Genomic DNA, 8,896 nt, shown 5'->3' with positions numbered 1-8,896 from the left:
TTCGCCCAGGTAACCAGAAGAAATACTTTATCAGGATTTTTTTGACCTGTAGATCAGAATATGTAATTTATGTTTTGCTTAGTCCTTGCAATTTAATCTATGTTTGGGAGACGACGACTGAATTGAGATTGCGACTAAATAACCATAAATCTCCTATTCTCAAAGAAAGGATTGAAGTAGCTAGAAACTTTAAAGAAGCAGGACATAGGGTCAATCAGCTCAGATATTGTATTTTGGATCATATTCCCCCTTTGTGATCGGGTCGAGAAGATCGGTTGTAGGTTATAGCTTCCGTTATGTGTATGGACTCCTGTGGACTGGCTGTGGTCGGATTGCTGCGTTTGTCGCGCAACATCCTAGACCACGGTCAGGATTGGGAGCAGTACCCCTTATTAATATTGGTGGGGGGTCCTGCCCTCTTGGAGTGCATGCTTAATGCCAGAATTGCACCTTTACCATATAATATATTTTGTCTTTTCTATATTTGGATTGCCCATTTTCTTGCCATTTTTTTAAAATGGCTGCACCCATTTCAAGATGGAGTGCGCATGCCCAGCACAGGGACTGGCAGAAGTAGACACTGTGGGTCACGTGGAGCGCTCGCTGTGAGGCTTTTCACAGCTGAGCGACCACGTGATGTGTCTCGCACGTCTCATGTGATTCTATATGGGCGTGTGCTGCTTTGGATCCGGGGCATGCGCTATGGGGTTGTGGGGATGCCGTCATGGATTCCTCCTGTATTTTTCTGCTCCATGTGGTCGGATATATGGTAGGGGGCAGGACACATTGTTTGATCCTGAATAATCATGGGAGCTTAGTGCCTCTTCAGCTGTTTTTAATTATTAGTGATTGGAAGAATGAATGCTTTTATATGCACTTGAGCACTTTATATCAATCATGTCATTTGGCTATATTGATCTTTACTTCTATATCATGTATTTTATTGGAATTTATGTTGTGGATGATATTACAGTATATGTGTTTTGACCCTATATTATTTAATTGATGTTAATCATGCTTCACCTATATATACTTGATTGTTTTCCATGTTTGTATGCTTGAAAATGGCTGCATTGGGCAGCTGAAACTTTGCTGATGTTGGGTGAATAAACTTTAACTTTCTTTGGAGGGCTGCCTTCCCTGCATTTGTCTGGATATTGGTAAGGACTTGGATTTTGCCTCCTTGTAGGCTTGCACCCTTTATTTTTTTGCTTTTTTTTTTTGCTTTTTTCTTTTGCCTGCGGTGCTGCTACAAGTGTGTGTTTTTGTTGTCTTGGAGTTAGAGATGCCAGTCATTTGCCCAAGAACTATTTATTGGACATTATAAATGGAACCTGGTTCATTTTGCTTATTTATTTTTTTACTGTTAATTAATTCATTTATTAATGATTGAGTTTGGTACTTGATCTTCTCCTTTGAATGTAAAAGAAGAGGTGGTGTTTGGTAATTGGGTATAAGTATGTAGGAGGCAAAACTGACAGCTTCGGTATAATCCCTCATAGTACTACATTCAGCGGAAAAAAAAACTGCCCTAAGCAGGATGGATTCCTTACCATCTTCTTGAAAATCAGGCTCTCCGAGACAGCTAGTGTTATCAAGAAAACCCTAAAGGGATGACATTCTAAATGGTCTATTCATAAGATGTGCAGACAAACAACAGACACTTATCCAACCAATTTACAAGACTATTGCTAGCAAGCAGTTCAGTCCTGCAGGTCCGGTGTGACATTTGTGATAAGTAATTGCTGAAAGCAGCATGTCTTAGATGAAATTGGTCATTTTTCCAGAATGCCCGTTTGTGGTCAGCGCCATTGAATCTATACAGACAACTGTGTCTTTTAATGAGTTGCTGGTAATTGGGATCGTAAAGTTGCTTTATACTATTGTCAAGATGTGATCATATTAGTGAGCATGTATATAATAACTTACATTATGTGCTGATGTGTTATGTTTATTTAAGCGGGTAGGTACATCCAACGCAATGAACATGCACAGAACTCAATGTACTCAGTTGTATGGAGTACTTGTGTAAATAAGCTTAATCCTTGGTGATTGCACTTGGCCAATATGTGGGCTTGCTGGATAACATACAACATGCGCTTTTTCAACTCAGCTTTTTTTTATGGGTGGGGTTCGGGAGGAAGGTTAAAGGTGTTGTCCCAACTGGGACATTGATGGCATATCAATAGGATATGCCATAAATGTTCAATAGTTGTGGGTCCCAACTCTGGGGCCGCTTCTATCTCAAGAACAGGGCCCCACCATGAACAGAAAGCAAACCGCACAATACCCTTTAACATCAATTAACAAGAGCCCCCCTCAACGTTCTAATTCTACCACTGGGGAGAGGTTACGGAGGGCCAGGAGCTAGAGCCATTTAAGCATGTATCTTATGCATGGTCTCCACTGTTTGTAGGAGAATCTAGCCCTGTGTGAAAGACTGCCGTAGGACATACATAATCTAAAAGTCTATTCCCACCATAGACAGGGGATTGATGTTGGTCGCATATCCTAAGCATATGCAATAAACGTCCAAGGTGGGAATAACCCTGTTATGTATGTTCACATACCGTCTTTTTAACAATTTTATCTTGATTTGTTTGCATTTTTTTAATGAAAAGTTGGACTGAATACAAACGAGGAGAGAAGGGTCCTTCTTGAACCATCTAAAATATTGGGTGGTATGAATATAGAGATGTTTTATCATAAGTAGTTTTGTAATTGGTTATTTAGTGTAGACAATCCCTTGGTACATTTAAGGCTATGTGCGATTATCTAAGGTCTCACCTCTGGAAAGCCCCTGCGATTAGGGGTTAGCTATGGGGAAGACATAATGAAAATTCTCATAATTTTCAATGATAACCCTACAATTCTATACCAATGAGAACCAGCCTACTGTATTGGCTGGGTAGCTGAAAGGATGCGGATTCCAAATCTATACTTTTGTATCTTTGTGCTCAATTGCATTCCCCCACAGTATCCAATCAATGATAGACCATTATCGTTTGAGAAGAAGTCGGCTGTGTTTGATATTTTAGTCTGATAGTCGGACAAAAGATCTTATGTTCAAAGAAAGATAATTTGAGAACAATAGATCTTTCTTTGAAAGAACATTCCCAGGAAGATCTTTCATCCATAGCCTGATTTAATTGAACATGTATGGGCAGGTTGAACAACTGCAATGGCCGATATGGACTAAAATGTGTATGGTCATGTCTGTGAAATGAAAGTTCACCAGAGGATTGTTTGTTCAACCATGAAATAACTTATATCTAATGTGTATGGCCACCTTAAGTCTGCAAGCAGTTCATGTTCTGCATGCTAATAAAGCTATTAAAAGGAACCTGTCTTCAACGTTATGCTGACCTCACTGAGGGCAGCATAAAATAGTGACAGAAATGCTGATGTCAGCGGTGTGTCACTCATCAGCTAAAAGTAAGTGGTTGGTGAGAACCAGCATTATAGTCATTGCAGCCCAGGCCTTGAAAAGAGTCCAATCTACCTGAGAAGAGTCATGGTTATTCGTAATCTCCTGCTCTCTCGCCCGTCTGCGGATGATTGGCAGTTCTCTCCTAGAGAGAAAGGGAGAAAACTAGGTAGAAGACTGTCAGTCATCAGCAGGTGGGCAGGAGAGCAGGACTTCATGAATAACCAGGACTCTTCTCAGGTGGCCGGGACTCTTTTCCAGGCCCAGTCTGCAATGATTGTGATGTTGGTTCTCGGCAACCCCTTACTTTTAACTTATCAATGACAGACCTCTGAAATCAACTCCCCTGTCTCTACTTTATTCTGCCGTTAGTATGGGCAGCACAAAGTTGATGACAGGTTTCCTTTAAAGGTTTATTCAGGTGGTAGCAGGTTATTCCTTATCTACAGATGAGGGGATAACTTTTAGATTAGTGGGAGTCCTACAGCTGGGATCCCTACTGATCATGAGAATGGAGACCCTATACTGCATAGAGCCCCCCAAAATAAATGGAGCAGCAGATTAAGCGTCAATTATGTGAGTTCCAGAGATAGCCAAGCTCTTATATCACCAAAACTCACATAGAGATGAATGGAGTGGCGGTGCACATACTCGACCTATCTCGTCATTCATTTCAGGGGTCCCTGTAAACTATGGGGTCCACATTCTTGTGATCGGTGAGGGTCCCATCAGTAGATTTCCCTGGATCTAATAGTTATCCCCTGTCCTGTAAATAGAGGATAAGTTGCCACAACTAGAATACCCCTTTGAGAGTCATGCCATACTATTTCACCAAGCAGAAGTCCAGAGTATGTAGTATATGGACCATTTGGGGCTTACTCCCTTACCAATAATGGGGATTAAAATGATGACCCCACTTATCTCCTCCATTAGCTAAACACATATAATTGCATATGAAGGCGGTTTGGAAATGTGAGCAAGTAAGAAGTATGACAATGAGGTCCTAAACTATTGGTAGCTTTTATGTTTAAGACTTTCTACAAACACAGAAAGATATTCAAATCCTCCTTTTCAGGGATTGTTGTAATATCCTTGAACTAGGTATGAGCTTTGCTGGCCGCTGGGTCCAGTTGCACAAATAAAGAACAATGTAAGACTGGATTCCCTTCCTGTTAATCAATAATCCTTTTGTGTTCACAAATTGGTAACATAGTCTAGGTAAACAGGGGGTGACTACATAATGGTTTCCCCACTTCCTATTATCCTCAGAAGACAGTTTCTACCATGGTCAATCAACTACACAAGTTTCTGTCTCTATATTATATATGAAAACAAGTATGATTTTTTTAAGCGTTTAGCCCCCTCCCAGTGGTCGTGTCTGGATTAAAACCTATTTTTCTGGAAAAGTTAGTAAAAATGAATGATGAATGAAATGAATAATACAGATTATAATCCATACAGTATCTTTAGTAATATAATGTACATATTAGCTGTAAAATGATGACAGTGACTCTAAACCTACACAAGCTCCTCGAACTAAAAAAAAGATCTATTTTTTTTTTTTTACTAAGAATGCAAAAGTGTAACATTTTCATAGACTATCTGTAAATTTACAATCAGTTTACAACTCTGGGTGGTTGACCAGTGGAGTCTGCAGAGTTTTGGCTCCTCACGGTGAAGACCTTCTGCCTGTCTGATCAGCAGCTGGTGGCGGCTGTGACTGACAGCTGCCCTCCTGCACTAATGGCCAAGATTGGACAAAAACTTGATCGTCGGGGCTGATCATTTATTACTGATAAGACTTCAATAACAAATTTCCAATGGATCCAGCACCTTGGAATTTAGAATAAAACGGAACTTTTATTTACATGATTAAAAGAAGAACTCCATGGTGTACTTGGGGGATGCGTTTCGTGCAGATCGAGCTTCATCAAGTCCTTGATAAAGCGCGATCTGCGTGAAATGCGCCCCCGCTGTTTCACGCAGTACTGGTGGGGGGGGGGGAGGGTGTTTATATCTTACCCAGATTGCTCAGATGGCTGAGATAAAGGATGTGTGGTTTCAGCAAAGTATAGTTTCCCGGAGAAAAAAAGTGGGGGTTAGTCGGCACATCCCAGTGCGCAGGTGCACATTACCACGGCTAAAAGCACAAAAGCAGAAACACACACAATGCAATAGCACTTTGCAAGCACAAATAATAATGTAAATACAATAGTGCCATACTCACTATAGAAAATGTACTAATGCTAATGCTACATTATAAGGCCAAATGCACACGGCCGAAGGTTCTTGTCCTAAAGAGATCGCCTTGTCGTTGGCGGACAGGCACAAATGATTTTGCACAAAATTCTCACATTAAGGCTGAATGCACACGGCCGTGTTCCGCGCCCGAGAGCGGTCCGTGGTATGCTGGGCTGGATTCCTGTTCAGAGCAGGAGCGCACGGCGTCATTGGTTGCTATGACGCCGTGCGCTTCATGCCGCCGCTGCTGTACAGTAATACACTATACGAGTGTATTACTGTACAGCAGCGGCGGCATGAAGCGCACGGCGTCATAGCAACCAGTGACGCCGTGCGCTCCTGCTCTGAACAGGAATCCAGCCCGGCATACCACGGACCGCTCTCGGGCGCGGAACACGGCCGTGTGCATTCAGCCTTAATGTGAGAATTTTGTGCAAAATCATTTGTGCCTGTCCGCCAACGACAAGGCGATCTCTTTAGGACAAGAACCTTCACTAAATACTACCTCAGCTGGTGTCATACTGGCCTCCATTAAATTCAAGTAATGCAGGTTTCACATGCATGCTAAGCCCACATTGTATTATACCTCTTCTGGTACCACAATGGCCTCCATTAAATTCAGGGAATGCAGGCTCCATATGCATGATGAGTCTTCTCTGTATTTTATGTAAAATGTAGAGCAGATAACCAGTGGCACTACACCAAACCTAAAATTGTCAGGATGCGACTGCCGAGGAGTGGTGCCTCACGGAGGTGCTCAGCTTGTAGCTGCAGTGAGCATATGTGATAAAAAGAAAAAGAAAACAAAACGAGCGGCACTCACCGTTGATAGGCAGGTAACTTTATTCCATGGCAGGAGGGGGGTGCAAGGGTTGCAGATACAGCAGCAAGTAAGCAACAGCCGTTTCGCGCGTGTATGCGCTTCTTCTGGCTTTCCCAGAAAAGCCAGAAGAAGCACATACACGCGCGAAACGGCTGTTGCTTACTTGCTGCTGTATCTGCAACCCCTGCACCCCCCTCCTGCCATGGAATAAAGTTACCTGCCTATCAACGGTGAGTGCCGCTCGTTTTGTTTTCTTTTTCTTTTTATCACATATGCTCACTGGTTAAAGACTGGTTAACGGGGGCGTTACTAACAACGAGAAAACACTTATTAAAACATGTATAATAAAAATAATAATTAAGTAATATAAAATAATAATAAAAAGTGTAACACATTTCTGGGGATGTCCGACCTCTTCCTCGGAGACCTACAAAGTCAGCATCAGCATCAGAAATATCTAACACTAAGGGCTCATGCACACGACAGTATTTTGCGTTCAGTATACTGGCCGTTTTTTGAGTTCAGTATGCGGAACATATACTGAACCATTCATTTCAATGGTTCAGCAAAAAAAATTAAGTGTCTCCGTGTGCATTCCGCTTCAGTATTTCAGTACCGTGAAAAGATAGAACATGTCCTATTCTTGTCCGCAAATCACGGTGCTTGGCTCCATTCAAGTCAATGGGTCCGCAAAAAAACCTGAACACATACGGAAATGCATCCGTATGTCTTCCGTATCCGTTCCGTTTTTGCGGAACCATCTATTGAAAATGTTATGCCCAGCCCAATTTTTTCCATGTATTTACTGTATACTGTATATGGCATACGGAAAAACGGACCGGAAAAACGGAAGGGAAACGGAAACAAAAAACGGAACAACGGATCCGTAAAAAACGGACCGCAAAACACTGAAAAAGCCATACGGTCGTGTGCATGACCCCTAATGTTAGTAAGGTTATTTGTTAAGAATAGGCATTTAAATATTTAAAATTCTAATCACAATTAAAATATGGAAGATTTTAAAAACATAAAAAAAAAAAAAAATGAGAAAAATAAAAAATGAGGCAAATGAAGATAAATAGGGGTAAAAAGTGGTGGAAGTGTGAAAAATAGTGATGTTCTTCATAGCTGCAGAGACAGTGGGAGGTCTATTATTTAACCAGAAGCAGGAAATGGAGCGCTATTCAATTCGAGTATAAGTAAGCAAGAAGTATCAAAAGTGATTTTCAAAATCTCACGTACACGATGCAGAAATTTTACGCACAGAAATTGACCTGCGGCGCACATTTTGAAATCCACTGCATGTCAATTGTTTGTGTGGATTTTGGAAAGGGTGAGATCTGGGGCAAATCTATTTCAAAATCTGCAGGTTAACCAACACAGATTTAGGGCTCATGCACACGACCATTGTTGTGCTGCAGTCCGTTTTTCACCGATCCGTTTTTCCGTATCTGAGTTTTTTTTCTTCTCTGATTTAAGTCCTCTTCCGTTCTGTTATTGCACAAAACATATCCGTGTGGTTTCCGTATTTGATCCATTTTTTGCGGATCGTATACAGAAACAGTAACTTATTAATCACCAAACACATGAGCAATATGGGCAGGGCATAGCATTTCTACAGTATGGATCCGCAAAATACGGATGACATACGGATGTGTTCTGTGTGCGTTCCGTATTTTTTGTGGACCCATTGACCTGAATGGGGCCTCGGACCGTGATTTGCGGACAATAATAGGACATGCACTACTTTTTTGCGGTACGGCCATGCGGACAAACGGAAACAGAATGCACACGGAGTAACTTCTATATTTTCTACAGTGAATGGTTCCGCATACGGTCTGCAAAAAAAACGGAAGGTAAGCGGAAAGAAAATACGTTCATGTGCATGAGCCCTTAGGCTGGGTTCACACGTGACTGATTAGCTGCGGAGTTTCTGCAGCATTTCTGCGTCTAATCTGCAACAGAAACAATGCACCAAAGGGTGTGTGCACACGCTGCGGATTTTGTTTCAGAAAGGCCTCATGCACACGACCGTTGTTGTGTTCCGTTCCGCAAAATGGGGTTCCGTTGTTCCGTGATCCGTTTCCGTTTTTGTTTCCATGTGTCTTCCTTGATTTTTGGAGGATCACCGGACATGAAGGAAAGTAAAAAAAAATCAAAGTCAAGTTTGCCATGCAAATGATAGGAAGGAAACGGACGCGGATGACAATCTTGTGTGCCTCCGTGTTTTTTCACGGTCCCATTGACTTGAATGGGTCCGCGAACCGTTTTCCGTGAAAAAAATAGGACAGGTCATATTTTTTTGACGGACTGGAACCACAGATGACGGATGCGGGTGACAAACGGTGCTTTAGCCGAGTTTTTAACGGACCCATTGAAAGTCATTGGGTCCGCAGAAAATCACG

At 41.9% G+C, this 8,896-nt stretch overlaps 1 long non-coding RNA gene across 1 annotated transcript; it reads left to right on the top strand.

The window, feature by feature from the left end:
* The first annotated feature begins 8,703 nt into the window (after positions 1-8,703).
* LOC120993677 lies at positions 8,704-8,896 on the top strand. The gene is made up of 2 exons (XR_005777308.1): positions 8,704-8,746; positions 8,778-8,896. It is a non-coding gene; the product is annotated as an uncharacterized LOC120993677 (long non-coding RNA).

The sequence above is a fragment of the Bufo bufo genome, chromosome 3 (genome assembly GCF_905171765.1).
Source record: "Bufo bufo chromosome 3, aBufBuf1.1, whole genome shotgun sequence".
Classification (NCBI taxonomy): domain Eukaryota; kingdom Metazoa; phylum Chordata; class Amphibia; order Anura; family Bufonidae; genus Bufo; species Bufo bufo.
Note: the sequence above shows the minus strand (reverse complement) of the source record. Positions and strands in the feature narration are given on the sequence as shown.